Source organism: Hordeum vulgare, chromosome 3H (genome assembly GCF_904849725.1).
Source record: "Hordeum vulgare subsp. vulgare chromosome 3H, MorexV3_pseudomolecules_assembly, whole genome shotgun sequence".
In the NCBI taxonomy this organism is placed as follows: domain Eukaryota; kingdom Viridiplantae; phylum Streptophyta; class Magnoliopsida; order Poales; family Poaceae; genus Hordeum; species Hordeum vulgare.
This window is the reverse complement of record NC_058520.1, coordinates 519,989,911-520,009,092: the sequence shown is the minus strand read 5'-3', so window position 1 is coordinate 520,009,092 and position 19,182 is coordinate 519,989,911.

The window sequence follows — 19,182 nt, the reverse complement described above, 5'->3', positions numbered from 1 at the left end:
CGTGCCTCCACGCTCATTGGACCACACACATCGGTATGTATGATTTCCAATAAGTCACTCGCACGCTCCATTGTTCCGGAGAACGGAGTCTTAGTCATCTTGCCCATGAGGCATGGTTCGCACGTGTCAAGTGAATCAAAGTCAAGTGACTCCAAAAGTCCATCAGCATGGAGTTTCTTCATGCGCTTTACACCAATATGACCCAAACGGCAGTGCCACAAAAATATGGCGCTATCATTGTTTACTCTAACTCTTTTGGTCTCAATGTTATGTATATGCGTATCGCTATCAAGATTCAATATGAACAATCCTCTCACATTCGGTCCATGACCATAAAAGATGTTACTCATAGAAATAGAACAACCATTTTTCTCAGGCTTAAAAGAGTAATCGTCTCGCAATAAACAAGATCCAGATATAATGTTCATGCTCAACGCAGGCACTAAATAACAATGATTTAAGTTCATCACTAATCCTGATGGTAGCTGAAGTGACACTGTGCCGACGGCGATTGCATCAACCTTGGAACCATTTCCTACGCGCATCGTCACTTCACCTGTCGCCAGCCTTCGTCTATTCCGCAGTTCCTGTTTCGAGTTGCAAATATGAGCAACAGAACCGGTATCGAATACCCAGGCACTACTACGAGAGCCGGTTAAGTACACATCAATAACATGTATATCAAATATACCTGATTTTTCTTTGCCCACCTTCTTATCTGCCAGAAACTTGGGGCAATTGCGCTTCCAGTGACCCATACCCTTGCAATAGAAACACTCCGTTTCAGGCTTAGGACCAGCTTTGGGTTTCTTTGGTGGATTGGCAACAGGCTTGCCGCTCTTTTTTGGATTGCCCTTCTTGCCTTTGCCGTTTCTCTTGAAACTAGTGGTCTTATTCACCATCAACACTTGATGCTCTTTACGGAGTTCGGACTCTGCGACTTTCAACATCGCAAACAACTCGCCGGGAGACTTGTTCATCCCTTGCATGTTGTAGTTCAACACAAAGCCTTTGTAGCTTGGCGGCAGTGATTGAAGGATTCTGTCAGTGATAGCTTCTTGCGGGAGTTCAATCCCCAGCTCAGCTAGACGGTTTGAGTACCCAGACATTTTGAGCACATGTTCACTGACAGACGAGTTTTCCTCCATCTTGCAAGCATAGAATTTATCGGAGGTCTCATACCTCTCGATCCGGGCGTTCTTCTGAAAGATAAACTCCAACTCCTGGAACATCTCAAATGCTCCATGACGCTCAAAGCGACGTTGAAGTCCCGGTTCTAAGCCATACAAGACTGCACATTGAACTATTGAGTAGTCCTCCTTACGTGCTAACCAAGCGTTCTTAACATCCTGATCAGCCGTAGCGGGTGGTTCATCTCCTAGCGCAGCATTAAGGACATAATCCTTCTTCCCAACTTGTAAGATTAGCTTAAGATTACGAGCCCAGTCTACAAAGTTGCTTCCATCATCTTTCAACTTAGCTTTCTCTAGGAACGTATTAAAATTCAGGATGACTGTCGCGTGAGCCATGATCTACAACAAATATATTCAAAATGGACTTAGACTATGTTCAAGATAATTAGAGTTCAACTTAATCAAATTATATGCTAAACTCCCACTCAAAAAGTACATCTCTATAGTCATTTGAGTGGTTCATGATCCACTTACACTATCCCAAGTCCGATCATCACGTGTGTTGAGTATAGTTTCAGTGGTAAGCATCCCTATGCTAATCATATCAACTATATGATACATGATCGACCTTTCGGTCTCATGTGTTCGAGGCCATGTCTGCACATGCTAGGCTCGTCAAGCTTAACCCGAGTGTTCCGCATGCGCAACTGTTTTGCACCCGTTGTATGTGAACGTTGAGTCTATCACACCCGATCATCACGTGGTGTCTCGAAACGACGAACTGTAGCAACGGTGCACAGTCGGGGAGAACACAATTTCGTCTTGAAATTTTGGTGAGAGATCACCTCATAATGCTACCGTCGTTCTAAGCAAAATAAGGTGCATAAAAGGATTAACATCACATGCAATTCATAAGTGACATGATATGGCCATCATCACGTGCTTCTTGATCTCCATCACCAAAGCACCGGCACGATCTTCTTGTCACCGGCGCCACACCATGATCATCCATCAACGTGTTGCCATCGGGGTTGTCGTGCTACTTATGCTATTACTACTAAAGCTACATCCTAGCAAAATAGTAAACGCATCTGGAAGCACAAACGTTAGTATAAAGACAACCCTATGGCTCCTGCCGGTTGCCGTACCATCGACGTGCAAGTCGATATTTCTATTACAACATGATCATCTCATACATCCAATATATCACATCACATCGTTGGCCATATCACATCACAATCATACCCTGCAAAAACAAGTTAGACGTCCTCTAATTTTGTTGTTGCATGTTTTACGTGGTGACCATGGGTATCTAGTAGGATCGCATCTTACTTACGCAAACACCACAACGGAGATATATGAGTTGCTATTTAACCTCATCCAAGGACCTCCTCGGTCAAATCCGATTCAACTAAAGTTGGAGAAACCGACACTTGCCAGTCATCTTTGAGCAAAGGGGGTTACTCGTAACGATGAAACCAGTCTCACCTAAGCGTACGAGTAATGTCGGTCCAAGCCGCTTCAATCCAACAATACCGCGGAATCAAGAAAAGACTAAGGAGGGCAGCAAAACGCACATCACCGCCCACAAAAACTTTTGTGTTCTACTCGAGAAGACATCTACGCATGAACCTAGCTCATGATGCCACTGTTGGGGAACGTCGCAAGGGAAACAAAAAATGTCCTACACGCACGAAGACCTATCATGGTGATGTCCATCTACGAGAGGGGATGAGTGATCTATGTACCCTTGTAGATCGTACAGCAGAAACGTTAGAGAACGCGGTTGATGTAGTGGAACGTCCTCACGTCCCTCGATCCGCCCCGCGAACAATCCCGCGATCAGTCCCACGATCTAGTACCAAACGGACGGCACCTCCGTGTTCAGCACACGTACAGCTCGACGATGATCTCGGCCTTCTTGATCTAGCAAGAGAGACGGAGAGGTAGAAGAATTCTCCGGCAGCGTGACGGCGTTCCGGAGGTTGGTGATGACCTTGTCTCAGCAGGGCTCCGCCCGAGCTCCGCTGAAACGCGATCTAGAGGAAAAACTGTGGAGGTATGTGGTCGGGCTGCCGTGGAAAAGTCGTCTCAAATCAGCCCTAAAACCTCCGTATATATAGGTGGGAGGGAGGGGGCCTTGCCTCAAGGAGCCCCAAGGGGGTCGGCCGAGTCCAAGGGGGAGGACTCTCCCCCCCCAAACCGAGTTGGACTAGGTTTGGTGGGAGGGAGTCCCCCTTCCTTCCCACCTCCTCCTTTTTTTTTCTTTCTCTCTTGATTTTCTTCTCCTTGGTTCATAGGGCACTTGTGGGCTGTCCCACCAGCACACTAAGGGCTGGTGTGTCCCCCCCAAGGCCTATGGGCTTCCCCGGGGTGGGTTGCCCCCCCGGTGAACTCCCGGAACCCATTCGTCATTCCCGGTACATTCCCGGTAACTCCGAAAACCTTCCGGTAATCAAATGAGGTCATCCTATATATCAATCTTCATTTCCGGACCATTCCGGAAACCCTCGTGACGTCCGTGATCTCATCCGGGACTCCGAACAACATTCGATAACCAACCATATAACTCAAATACGCATTAAACAACGTCGAACCTTAAGTGTGCAGACCCTGCGGGTTCGAGAACTATGTAGACATGACCCGAGAGACTCCTCGGTCAATATCCAATAGCGGGACCTGGATGTCCATATTGGATCCTACATATTCTACGAAGATCTTATCGTTTGAACCTCAGTGCCAAGGATTCGTATAATCCCGTATGTCATTCCCTTTGTCCTTCGGTATGTTACTTGCCCGAGATTCGATCGTCAGTATCCGCATACCTATTTCAATCTCGTTTACCGCCAAGTCTCTTTACTCGTTCCGTAATACAAGATCCCGCAACTTACACTAAGTTACATTGCTTGCAAGGCTTATGTGTGATGTTGTATTACCGAGTGGGCCCCGAGTGACAAATCCCAGTCTTGATCCATACTAACTCAACTAACACCTTCGGAGATACCTGTAGAGCATCTTTATAGTCACCCAGTTACGTTGCGATGTTTGATACACACAAAGCATTCCTCCGGTGTCAGTGAGTTATATGATCTCATGGTCATAGGAATAAATACTTGACACGCAGAAAACAGTAGCAACAAAATGACACGATCAACATGCTACGTCTATTAGTTTGGGTCTAGTCCATCACGTGATTCTCCCAATGACGTGATCCAGTTATCAAGCAACAACACCTTGTTCATAATCAGAAGACACTGACTATCATCGATCAACTGGCTAGCCAACTAGAGGCATGCTAGGGACGGTGGTTTGTCTATCTATCCACACATGTAAATGAGTCTTCATCCAATACAATTATAGCATGGATAATAAACTATTATCTTGATACAGGAATTATAATAATAACTACATTTATTATTGCCTCTAGGGCATAATTCCAACAGCTAGATGGCTTCTTCTCTCTCTTGGATCTTCAATACAAAGTTCTCCATGGTCTTCATGGAGATCTATCCGATGTAATCTTCTTTTGCGGTGTGTTTGGCGAGATCGGATGAATTGTGTATTTATGATCAGATTACCTATGAATCTTATTTGAGTTTCTTCTGATCTCTCTTATGCATGATTTCATATCCTTGTAATTCTCTTCGAGTTGTGGGTTTTGTTTGGCCAACTCGATCTATGATTCTTGCAATGGGAGAAGTGCTTGATTTTGGGTTCATACCGTGCGGTGACCTCACCCAGTGACAGAAGGGGTAGCGAGGCACGCATCGTGTTGTTTCCATCAAGGTTAAAAAGATGGGGTTTTCATCATTGGTTTGAGATTATCCCTCTACATCATGTCATCTTGCTTAAAGTGTTACTCTGTTCGTCATGAACTCAATACACTAGATGCATGCTGGATAGCGGTCGATGTGTGGAGTAATAGTAGTAGATGCAGAAAGTATCGGTCTACTTGTCTCGGACGTGATGCCTATATGCATGATCATTGCCTTAGATATCGTCATGACTTTGCGCGGTTCTATCAATTGCTCGACAGTAATTTGTTCACCCACCATAACACTTGCTATTTTGAGAGAAGCCTCTGTTGAAAGCTATGGCCCCCAGGGTCTACTCCACACCATATTTTCAGCCTTACACTTTTTACTTCGTTGCACTTTCCGCCTTCAGATCTCACTTTGCAAACAATCTTGAAGGGATTGACAACCCCTTTGAAGCGTTGGGTGCAAGCTTGTTTGTGTTTGCGCAGGTACTCTGGACTTGACGAGACCCTCCTTCTGGATCGATACCTTGGTTCTCAAACTGAGGGAAATACTTACTGCTCCTATGCTGCATCACCCTTTCCTCTTCAAGGGAAGAACCAACACAAGCCCAGCCTCGGTCAACATGTCAATTTCTGACGCTGTTGTCTTTGGGATAGCAGAGCTCAAACTTTGAAAACAAAGATAATAATTTTGGGTGGCATGCTTTCATTGTCAACGCAATGACTAAGAGTTCTCAACATCTTCCACGCTACACATGCTATAGGCGGTTCCCAAACAGAAAAGTAAAGTTTTGACTCCCCCCCCACCAATCAATCACACTCCATGACTAGCCGAATCCTCGGGTACCGTCCATAGCAACATCAATCCTGGGGGTGTTTTGTTTGCAATTATCTTTTCAATTTGAGTATGGAACTGGGAATTCCAATTACCGGCCCCTTTCTCGTGCATGATAGTGAATAAACACATATCGAGGATAACACCCCTAGCATGGAAGATACCAATAGCCCCCTGTCACCACATGAGCAGTTCGGGCATGCAAAACAGATTATTTCTTGAAGGCTTAGGGAGTGGCACATGCAAATTTACTTGGAACAGAAGGCAGATACCGAACATAGGTAGGTATGGTGGACTCATATGGCACAACTTTGGGTTTATGGGAGTGGATGCACAAGCAGTATTCCCGCTTAGTACAAGTGAAGGCTAGCAAAAGACTGGGAAGCGACCAACTAGAGAGCGACAACAGTCATCAAAATGCATTGAGATTAACTAACATTGAGTGCAAGCATGGGTAGGGCATAAATCACCATGAACATGAACATCATAGAGGCGATGTTGATTTTTTTTCAACTACATGCGTGAACATGCGCCAAGTCAAGCCACTTCAAACATTCAAAGGAGGATACCATCCTATCATACTACATCATAGTCATCTCAACATTCATGTTGGCAACCAAGACAAACCATTATAAGCTCCTAGTTAAGTAAGCATGGCATAAGCAACTATGATCTCTAAGTTGTCATTGCAAACAAGTTTCTCTCACAACAAAGCTGAATCAGGCATGATGAGCTAGTCATATTTACAAAAACAAAATAGATCGAGTTCATACCAGCTTTTCCAGGCTCAGTCACTTCATCATATATCGTCATTATTGCCTTTCACTTGCACGACCGAATGATGTGAACAATAATAAGCGTGCTCGTGCATTGGACTAAAGCTGGAATCTGCAGGCAAACACAAAGGAGAAGACAAAGTAATATGGCTCTTTGAAATCTAAACAGGTATGCATGCAAGAGCCACTGAACATTGTAACCAATATCTTCTACCTTGACCCAAAGAAAAAGAAAACTATCTACACGGGAAAGCTCCCAACAAGCAAAAGAAGAAAAAGAATATCTTTTTGGTTTTTCTCAAACTAGACAGACACACGAAAATAAAACAAGAAAAAGAAAATAAACTAGCATGGATGATACAGTGGCAAAGTGTGAACACCGGCTAACAAAGTGAAAGCATAAGCAAGAATGTAAAGTCGGTGAGAACACGTACTCCCCTAAGCTTAGGCTTTTGGCCTAACTTGGTCTACTCCCAAGGAGGGAAATAACCAGCTCCGGGGTACTCCGGAGTGGACTGAGGATGCCACTGCTGTGTGAGCTCCTCTGGCTCCCACTGATAAACTGGCGTATGGTACTCGACTGGCGGCTCGGGCACGGGCACCTGTGGTTGGGCTAGGCCCCAATATGCCTAGATGTCCGAGGGCATAATAGTGTACCTGCCTGCATGAAGATTGAACAAAGAAGGAGCAGGCAAAGTAATAGTCTCACGAGTACCCTGACTAAATACTAGGTTATAAATCATCCTTCTATTTATATCTCTATCAAGAAAGTCATGGCGAACCATGCTATCGTAATCTAGATATCTCTCGGGAAGAAGAATCTCTTCTTCCTCGTCCAGTCTAATAGGTATCTCAAAGTGTCTAGCAAGACGAGTAGCATAGATACCTCCATAGACAACACCTTTAGAACGGTTCAGGTTCAACCGTTGAGCTACTGTAACGCCCAAGCTATAAGTTTTATCGTTATAAAGGGCTTCACGCAATACCGCAAGATCTGGGGAACTAAGTGACCCATCTTTCCCACGGCCAATCAAACATTTTCCCACAAATAGTGAGAAGTACCGAAGCACGAGAAAATGTATGCTAGCAGCTCTAGCGCAAGACACTCCTCTCTCCTCTCCTACAACAATTGTACTGATGAAAGCTTCCAAGTCCCGTGGACGAGGTTCATGAATATCCCCAGCGTAAGGCAATTTGCAAACATTGCAAAAATCCTGGAGTGACATGCCCTGGGGGATATCATAAAGTTTGAACTCAACCATAGGAGGATTCTTCCTCGGATAGAAGTTAAAGCTTTGTACGAAGATATTAGTGAGGAGAAGGTATTGGGGACACTTATCTTCAACGAAGGCGGTAATGTCTGCGTTCTCCACCAAGTGATAAAAGTCCTCATAAATTCCAGCGACGCGTAAGAACACGTCGCTTGGCCATTCGCACGCTCGAGCTTCTACGACTCGAGGGACCAAATACTTGGGCTTCTTCTCACTCCCATCATCCGTGGGGTCACGGCTTGACGAGCCTCTTAAGAACCTCCTCATCTTTCCCCTTTTCTATCTCTGAAAATTTCTGAAATCTTTAGTGATTCTAAGGAAAAGTGAATAAGGCTCAACGGAACTCGTAGCAACTACTCCAACAAGTGCCTAGAGACCATATTACGCATCAAAACTACTTGGGACCAGCTAGAATTAGCATGCAAAGCTCAAGAACATGGTCACCAAGGCAGAAAAAATACGCGGAGTATAAGGCACTAGAGCCAAAACTAATTGGACCAATGGAGGAGTCACTTACCAAGGAGTAATTTTCCCAAAACAGTTCGGAGAACGGTGATTTGAGCAAAGAGATCAAAAATCCCAGCAAGAGGAGCAAGAACACGGGTTTGAGCTACGAAAGAATTTTTTCTGGAGGTAGGAGAACCAGATGAGAGCAAGAATGAGTGGAGGGGGTGCCTGTGGGCCCCACAAGCCTGGGTGGCGCGGCCAGGGGGTGCCCGCGCCCCTAGGGCTTGTGGCCCACTGGTGTGGCCCCCAGACAGACTATTTGTCCCAGTATTTATCAAAAAATCCAGAAAAAAATCATACTTGAATTTCACAGCGTTCGAAGAACTTTTATTTTCGGGGTACTTTTCTACCGGACGTTAAAAGAGAAAACAGGGAAAACTGAACTAAATCTATCATTTTTCTTCTAAGCAACCTAAAGTGAAAGCTTGGAACATAGGTTTGTGACTTCTCGATTCATCCATCTCACGGTCATCGAAAGAAATCCGTCAATGGGGTTGATCAAATCCCCTCGACAAACCTTTTCGAATCGCAAAAGAGAACGGAGAATTTTTGAATAGTCACTAGGTTACCTCAATGGGGATATGTATCTCCCCAACAAGCAAATCATACTTCATCTTGACACGAGGAATAGGGCATTCAAAGCTCCCGATAAGAATGGATGAAGTTTTTTCGATAGCATTGATACAATGTACTCGATATTGTTTCTTCGGAAAGTGCACGATATGCTCATTACCGTTGACATGGAAAGTGACATTGCCGTTGTTGCAATCTATAACAGCCCCTGCAGTGTTTATAAAGGGTCTTCCGAGGATGACAGCCATGGCATCGTCCTCGGGAATATCCAAGATAACAAAGTCTGTTAAGATAGTGGTGTTAGCAACCACAACAGGCACATCCTCGCAAATGCCGATAGGGAAAGCAGTTGATTTGTCGGCCATTTGCAGAGACATTTCAGTGGGTGTCAACTTATCCAGTTCAAGTCTACGATAAAGAGAGAGAGGCATAACACTAACACCGGCTCCAAGGTCGCATAACGCAGTTGTAACGTAGTTGCCTTTAATGGAGCAAGGTATAGTGGGCACACCTGGATCACCTAGTTTCTTAGGAGTTCCACCCTTGAAAGTGTAATTGGCAAGCATGGCGGAGATCTCAAGATCAGGTATCCTCCTCTTATTAGTCACAATATCTTTCATGTACTTAGCATACGTAGACATTTTGAGCATATCTGTCAAACGCATTTGCAGAAAGACACGTCTGATCATTTCAACGAATCGCTCAAAATCCTCATCATCCTTTTTCTTGGATGGTTTGGGAGGAAAGGGCATAGGTTTCTGAACCCACGGTTCCCTTTCTTTACCATGCTTCCGAGAAGCGAAGTCATTCTTATCGTATCTCTTAGTCTTAGGTTGTGGGTTATCAAGATCAACACTAGGTTCAATCTCCACATCCTTTTCATTGCTAGGTTGAGCATCAACATGAACATGACTATTGATATTATCATTAGGCTCATGTTCATCACCAGATTGTGTTTCAGCATCAGAGACAGAGGCATCGTTTGGACTCTCAGGTGTAGCAGCAACAGGGTTGCTAGCGTGCAGGTTCCTATCATCTTTCTTCTTCTTTCTAGGATGACTAGGTGCATCAGTGCTAACTCCTTGAGAATCTTGTTCAATTCTCTTCGGATGACCCTCAGGATACAAAGGTTCCTGGGTCATTCTACCACCTCTAGTAACGACTCTGACAGAATTCTCATTCAACTCATTGAGCAAGTCATTCTGAGCTTTAAGTACTTGTTCTACCTGGGTGGTAATCATAGAGGCATGTTTACTCAGAAGCTTAAGATCATTGACATTTCTGTCCACACAAGCACTTAAATGACTAAGCATACGAGCATTCTGTTCCAATTGTCTGCTAACATAATCATTGAAACTCCGTTGTTTGGCAACGAAGTTATCAAATTCATCCATGCATAAGCTAGCAGGTTTATCAAAAGGAATATCACTCTCATCAAACCTACACAGAGAATTTACTTCTACTACCTGTATCGGGTTATCGAGACCATGGATCTCCTCGATAGGTGGTAGATTTTTGACATCTTCAGATTTAATGCCTTTCCCTTGCATAGATTTCTTGGCTTCTTGCATATCTTCAGGACTGAGGAATAGAATACCTCTTTTCTTCGGAGTTGGCTTAGGAGGTGGTTCGGGAATAGTCCAAGCATTCTCATTGCACAAGATGTTATTCAATAGAATCTCAGCTTGTTCTACGGTTCGTTCCCTAAAAACACTACCGACACAACTATCTAAGTGGTCTTTGGAAGCATCGGTAAGTCCATTATAGAAGATATCAAGTATTTCATTCTTCTCAAGAGGGTGATCAGGCAAAGCATTCAGTAGCTGGATGAGCCTCCCCCAAGCTTGTGGGAGACTCTCTTCTTGAGCTTGAGAAAAGTTGTATATTTCCTGCAAGGCAGCTTGCTTCTTATGGGCAGGTAAATATTTTCCAGAGAAGTAGTAGACCATATCCTGGGGACTACGCACACAACCAGGAGCAAGAGAAGTGAACCAGGTCTTAGCATCATCCTTTAGCGAGAAAGGAAACAGCTTGAGCATGTAGTAGTGGTGGATCTTTTCGTCACTAGTGAATAGGGTGGCTATATTGTGCAGTTTGGTAAGATGGGCAACAACCGTTTCAGACTCATAACCGTGAAAAGGATCAGATTCGACTAGAGTGATTAACTCAGGGTTGACAGAGAATTCATAATCCTTATCGGTCACACAGATAGGCGAAGTGGCAAACTTCGGGTCGTATTTCATCCTAGCTTTCAGAGATTTTTCTTTCCACCTGCGCAGTAGTTTCTCAACATCATAGCTATCCTTACACGCAAGAAAGTCCTCATCTATCTCTCCCTCCATAACATAGCATGTATCAGACATAACAGGCAATTCAGGCATAGTAGTAGGTTCTACTTCAATAGTATCAGCAGTTTCAGAAGTATCATCACATCTAGCAGCAACTCTAGCAATATGTGCATCAAGGGCACCAAGTGGCAAAGCAGTATCAAGCATAGCATCATCAGACATAGTATCAAGCATAGCATCATCAAGCACACGCGACATATCAAGATTTCTAACAGGAGGCGATGTCGCAAACTTACTCATAACTGAAGGTGAATCAAGTGTAGAGCTAGATGGCAATTCCTTACCTCTCCTCGTAGTGGAAGGCAAAATTTTAGTTCTTGGATCTTTCGGATTCCTCATAGTGATCAGCAGACATCAATTCCAAGTGACTCATAGAATATAGACGTGCTTCCCCGGCAACGCCGCCAGAAAAAGCCTTGATAACCCACAGGTGTAGGGGATCGCAACAGTTTTCGAGGGTACAATATTCAACCCAAATTTGTTGGTTCACACAAGGGAAGCAAAAGAATATTCTCAAGTATTAGCTGCTGAGTTTGTCAGATTCAACCACACATGAAAGATTAGTGTCTGCAAGCAAAGTATCAGTAGCAAAGTGGTATGATAGCAATGTTGCTGAAACGATCTGTTGACGGCAGACTATTCCTAACTGTTGTATCAATGGCGCCAGTAAATTGCACGTGGACGGGGAACTATTCTTCCCCGCCAATGGTGAAGAAAATGGATCTTGCAACAAGTAACAGCGAAGTAGCAAGGAACAGCAGTAGCAGGAGCAACAGAGTAACAGCAGTAGCGACGGTAGTAGGAGCAAAGTGGCCCAATCCCTTTTGTAGAAAGGGACAAGCCTAGACAAAGTAACGTAGCAAGGATCAGTAGTAGAAGACTCGTAGGAAGTGGATCGGTGATGGATGAGTATGACGGATGTGATTCATCATGTAATAGCTATAACAGGGAGAGATATGTAACTAGCTCCTGTTCGTCAATCTAATGTAGGCATGTATTCCATATGTAGTCATACGTGCTTAGGGAAAAGAACTTGCATGACATCTATTGTCCATCCCTCCCGTGGCAGCGGGGTCCTAATGGAAACTACGGAATATTAAGGTTCTCCTTTTAATAAAGAACCGTACCAACGCATTAACACGCGGTGAATACATGAACTCCTCATACTATGGTCATCTCTGGGAGTGGTTCCGGCTATTGTCACTCTGGGGTTGCCGGGTCATAACACATAGTAGGTGACTACAACTTGCAAGATAGGATCTAAAACACACATATATTGGCGACAACATAATAGGTTCATATCTAAAATCATGGTACTCGGGCCCTAGTGACAAGCATTAAGCATAGCCAAGTATTAGCAACATCAATCTAGAACATAGTGGATACTAGGGATCAATCCCCTTCAAAAACTAACTCGATTACATGATAGATCTCATCCAACTCATCACCGTCCAGCAAGCCTACGATGAGATTACTCTCGAACGACGAAGAGCATCATGGAATTGTCGATGGAGGAAGGTTGATGATGACTACGGTGACGATTTCCCCTCTCTGGAGCCCGAAACGGACTCTAGATTTGCCCTCCAGATGAAGAACAGGATGTTGCGGCGCCTCCGTATCGCAAAACGCGATGAAACCTTCTCTCTGATTTTTTTCCGGGCGAGACGGAAGATATAGAGTTGAGTTTGGGGGCAGTGGAGCCACGTGGGCCCCACAAGCCCTCATGGCGCGGCCAAGGGGGGTGGCCGCAGCCTGTGGGCTTGTGGCCCACTGGTCCACCTCCTCCGGTGGATCTTTGCGCAGGTATTTTTCTTTTATTCCAGAAAAAATCTCCGTAAATTTTCAGGACATTCCGAGAACTTTTATTTCTGCACAAAAACAACACCATGGCAATTCTGCTGAAAACAGCGTCAGTCCGGGTTAGTTCCATTCAAATCATGCAAATTAGAGTTCTAAACAAGGGCAAAAGAGTTCGGAAAAGTAGATACGATGGAGACGTATCAGGACGCTCCTAGCATAGCACATAACATATGAAGTGATAAAAATATAGCATGGAGAAGGACGAACTGATGATTGTTGATGGAGAAGGGGATGCACGGGGGCATCCCCAAGCTTAGTCGCTTGAGTCTACTTGAATATTTCTTGGGGGTGCATGGGGGCATTCCCAAGATTGAGCGCTTGACAGTCCTGGATCTTCTTTCATCATCTTCCATCGCATACTTGAAAACTCCCTTCATACGAAACTCATCATAAGCTAATTAGAGTGGTTAGTGCCCATAGTAAAATAATTTATTCTCTACAGGCAATAAATATTTTCAGGAAGAGCTACTGTTTCTCAAGATTTCCAAAAGGTTTTTGCAAAGAAAAAGCAAGCTTAAGATTTGCAAAACAATGAAAACGCAAAACAGAGCAGAATTTGGGAAAAACATACCAGCAGGTAGTAAATAATTTTTTCGGGGCACTCATGCAACTCAAATAATAAAAACTCAGAAAAGACGCCAGAAATACAATTATATAGATCGTACTGTCAAAAAATCAGATCAAAAAGATGATCCGGTGATTTTTGGAGAATTTTTTCGTCAAGCAGGCATAATCTGTTTCTATACAACATGTCACAACTTTTAAACTTTCTTGCAATCGGAGGCTAAAACTTGGCGCAAAGCTTGAAATAAAGATACAATAATGTTGCTACGGTAACAACAAGCATCAAGACCACTAAAACTGAAAGTAAAAACAAATTGGGTTGCCTCCCAACAAGCGTTTTCTTTTATGCCTTTGAGCTAGGCATGATGCAAAAAGAAGGATCAAAATTGACCAAAATCATTGGAATCATCAAAACCTTCAAACGGATCCTCAACAAGTTCATCCTTATTTTTCCTAGGGAACGAGTACGTACCTTTCGCTTTCCCACGTAAGCGTATGTGTCCTTTACCTATATCAATGAAGCCTTTCATGGCTCGGAGGAAGTCCCTTCCAAGCACTATGTTTCCTTGCTTTGGCTTCACGATGAAGAAATCATCCGTTGCATTCCTTTTAGAGAATGCAACCTGGACATCTTTTACCTTTCCCTGGATCTCAGAAATATCCCCATTAGCTTGTTCATAATAAGATAAAAAAATCCCATGTATAAAAGGCTTAGAGAATCATAAACAACTTTTGGAATTGTAGAAACCATGGATCCAATATCATAATAAGCAAAGATGTCTTGGTTAGATATGCTAATTCTAACAAAAGGCTCCCCGTCATCATCTATCTTCAAAATATTTTTCTTATCAACCATGGGTTTCTCTCTTTCTCTTAAGTCTAGATCATCTATTCTTCTTTCAATGGTAGCAAGTCTATCTATAATAGTGTCAAATCCACGATCATAAACAAGGTAATTGGATAGACCATGTATAATATCAAGAGTTGTAGCCTCATCACACTCTAAAAAATCTCATTTAGCTATAATATCAAGAGAGTGTTTACACCATATAAAAAGACCATGATAAAAATTTCTAAGCACAATTTTGATAGGCATCCAAGGCATAATTCTTTTATGTGCTTCAGAAATTCTATCCCAAGCCTTCTTCATATTTTCTCCATTCCTTTGATGGAAATCTAGGACCTCAGATTCCCTCAAAGCATCAAACCCTAACATGCTGGACTAAGAAGAAAGGACAACTAAAAGAAAATCAACTAATTTTTTTGTGGTTTTTGGTATAAGACACTTAAAGCAAAAACTAGAAAGCAAACTAGCAAGACTAAAAAGCAAAGGTAAAACAAAAGTGTGCAACTCTCCCATCTTGAAGACTCGAGTCCCGGCAACGGCGCCAGAAATTTTCTTGATGACGAGTTGAAGGATATACTTCTCGCCTCTCGTTGGTTACCCCAAGTGGAAGGTGGAAATGTAGTCATCAACAGATTTCCCTTACACGGGGACGATAAGGTTTATCGAATCAGGAGGACTATGAGGATCAACAAGTAGGTGCCCGCTGCTCTGGCACTAGCAGAAGACGTGGACCTGCACACACAACAAATAACTTTGCTCCCAACGAGTTCAGAGAGGTTGTCAATCTCTCCGGCCTTGTAGTTTGCAAAGGATCAAAACACAAGCGGGAATAGTGATAGTAATTGCAAAGGAAAACTAAATAAAAACAGTAAATGGTGGAGGTGTAAACAATGGTGGTAATATGGACCAGAGTCCCATGATGTTCACTAGTGATGTCTCTCTCCCAAAAGATGATAAACAACTATGCTGGGTAAACAAATTACACTTGGGTAATTGATAGAATTATAAACGCACCACAATGCTAATCATGCTACAAGAAAGTTAGAGGCTCAAAAGTAATGGGCAGTACGCCAAGACAAGTAGACCGTTTATCCATCAGCATCTACTCTCTAATCATCCACCTTGAGATATCTATCCAGAACATCTCGTTGGTATTAAGTTGTGAGCCCAACCCAAAGTGCAAACTCAAAGCAACTCACAACTGCATTAACGAACTTTCCGTAAGGTAAACAATCCTTGCAACCGTGGTTACAACCACCGTTGTTTTCTCCCTGGTGGCAACAGCACATCCCCTAGTCTCATGTTTCTGTCACTCAAGCTAGACATCAGGGGGCATGAACCCACAATCATGCATAACGCTCCCTCTTGGAGTTACAATCTACTACTCGGCTAAAGCAATAAAAAGCAACGGAGAACATCCATGAATTACTCAAGAACATAATATAAAAGGAGAACCAAATATATAACTCATCACAATCAGAACATAATCTTATAATCCCGGTAACTCGAGGAGATACCGATGCCAATAAATAGGGAGCGCGTGCGTGTCATGACAAAGAATGATGGGGTGATCCTGTTTACCAGGTTCCTGTTGGGTAACGTAGCATTAATTCAATATTTTCCTACGCATATTCAGATCTTCCTATGGAGAGACCAGCAACGAGAGAGGGGTAAGAGCATCTTCATACCTTTGAACATCGCTAAGCGGAAGCGTTGCTAGAACACGGTTGATGGAGTCGTACTCGCAGCGATTCTGATCTAGTGCCGAACTACGGCACCTCCGCGTTCAACACACGTGCAGCCCGGTGACGTCTCCCGCACCTTGATCCAGCAAGGAGGAGGGCGAGGTTGGGGAAGAACTCCAGCAGCACGACGGCGTGGTGTCGATGGAGAGACGAGGTCTCCTGGCAGGGCTTCGCCAAGCACCGGCAGAGGGGAGGAGGAAGAAGGGCAGGGCTGCGCCGAGAGAGAGGCAAAAGTCTATCTCCAATGGCCAAAAGTGCCCACTATATATAGGAGGAGGGAGGGGCTGCGCCCCCTTGAGGTTTTCCCTCTCCTGGGGGGCGGCAGACCTAGATGGGGCTGGTGCGGCGGCCAAAGGGGGGAGGAGGGGTGTGGCGCACCCCTGGTGGGCCTTAGGCCCACCTGGCTTAGGGTTTGCCCCCCCTTTTCTCTCCCCCGCGCATTGGGCTGAGTGGGGAGGCGCACCAGCCCACCTAGGGGCTGGTTCCCTTCCCCACTTGGCCCACCTAACCTCCCCGGGTCATTGCCCCCCCTTCGGTGGACCCTCGGGGCCACCTCCGGTGGTCCCGGTGGTCCCGGTACGTTACCGGTGATGCCCGAAACACTTCCGGTATCCAAAACCATCCGTCCTATATATCAATCTTTACCTCCGGACCATTCTAGAGCTCCTCGTGACGTCCGGGATATCATCCGAGACTCCGAACAACTTTCGGTCCTCGTATAACAATTCCCTATAACCCTAGCGTCATCGAACCTTAAGTGTGTAGACCCTACGGGTTCGGGAGACACGCAGACATGACCGAGACACCTCTCTGGCCAATAACCATCAGCGGGGTCTGGATACCCATGGTGGCTCCCACTTGCTCCACGATGATCTCATCGGATGAACCACGATGTCAAGGATTCAATCAATCCCGTATACGATTCCCTTTGTCTGTCGGTATAGAACTTGCCCGAGATTCGATCGTCGGCATACCTATACCTTGTTCAATCTCGTTACCGGTAAGTTTCTTTACTCATTCCGTAGCACGTCATCGTGTGACTAACTCCTTAGTCACATTGAGCTCATGATGATGTTCTACCGAGTGGGCCCAGAGATACCTCTCCGTCACACGGAGTGACAAATCCCGATCTCGATTCGTACCAACCCAACAGACACTTTCGGAGGTACCCGTAGTGCACCTTTATAGTCACCCAGTTACGTTGTGACGTTTGATACACCCAAAGCACTCCTACGGTATCCGGGAGTTGCACAATCTCACGGTCAAAGGAAAAGATACTTGACATTAGAAAAGCTTTAGCATACGAACAACATGATCTAGTCCTATGCTTAGGATTGGGTGTTGTCCATCACATCATTCTCCCAATGATGTGATCCCGTTATCAATGACATCTAATGCCCATGATCAGGAAACCATGATCACCTATTGACTAATGAGCTAGCCAACTAGAGGCTTGCTAGGGACACATTGTGATCTATTTATTCACACATGTATTACTATTTCCTGTTAATACAATTATAGCATGAACAATAGACGATTATCATGAACAAGGAAATATGATAATAACCATTTTATTATTGCCTCTAGGACATATTTCCAACAGTCTCGTACTTGCACTAGAGTCAATAATCTAGTTACATTGTGATGTATCGAACACCCATATCATTATGGTGTTGATCATGTTTTGCTCGTGGAAGAGGTTTAGTCGATGGGTCTGCAATATTCAGATCCGTGTGTACTTTACAAATATCTATCACTCCACTCTGGACATGGTCCTGGATGGAGTTGTAGCGGCGTTTGATGTGCTTCGTCTTTCGGTGAAGCCTGGGCTCCTTGGCTATGGCAATGGCCCTAGTGTTATCACAGAAGAGTGTCATTGGACCCGGTGCGCTTGGAACCACTCCAAGGTCGTTGATGAGCTCCTTCATCGAAATTCCTTCATGAGCTGTTTCTGAAGCAGCTACGTACTCCGCTTCACATGTAGATGCTGCCACGACTTCTTTCTTGCTGCTGCACCAGCTCACTGCCCCACCATTCAATACATATACGTATCCGGTCTGTGACTTAGAGTCATCCGGATCTGTGTCGAAGCTAGCGTCGACGTAACCCTTTACGACGAGCTCTTTGTCACCTCCATAAACGAGAAACATTTCCTTAGTCCTTCTCAGGTATTCTTGACCGCTTTCTAGTGTTCCATATCGGGATCACTTTGGTACCTCCCTACCAAACTTATGGCAAGGTTTATATCAGGTCTGGTACACAGCATGGCATACATTAGAGAGCCCACGGCTGATGCGTAGGGGACATAACTCATCTTCTCTCTATCTGCTGCCGTGGTCAGCGACTGAGTCTTACTCAATCTCATACCTTGCAAAACTGGCAAGAACCCTTTCTTTGAGTTTTCCATATTGAACTTCTTCAATATCTTGTCGAGGTATGTACTTTGTGAAAGCCCTATGAGGCGTCTTGATCTATCTCTATAGATCTTGATGCCTAATATGTATGGAGCTTCTCCAAGGTCCTTCATTGATTTTTTTGTTCAAATAGGCCTTTATGCTCTCCAACATCTCTATATTATTCCCCATCAATAATATGTCATCCACATACAGTATGAGGAAAGCTACAGAGCTCCCACTCACTTTCTTGTACAGACAGGCTTCTCCGTAAACCTGTATGAACCCAAACGCTTTAATCACCTCATTAAAGCGAATGTTCCAACTCTGAGATGCTTGCACCAGCCCATAGATGGAGCGCTGGAGCTTGCACACTTTGTTAGCACCCTTAGGGTCGACAAAACCTTCTGGTTGCATCATATACAACTCTTCCTTGAGGTTCCCGTTACGGAACGCTGTTTTGACGTCTATTTGCCAAATTTCATAATCACAAAAGGCGGCAATTGCTAACATGATTCAGACTGATTTCAGCTTCGCTACGGGAGAGAAGGTCTCTTCCTAGTCAACTCC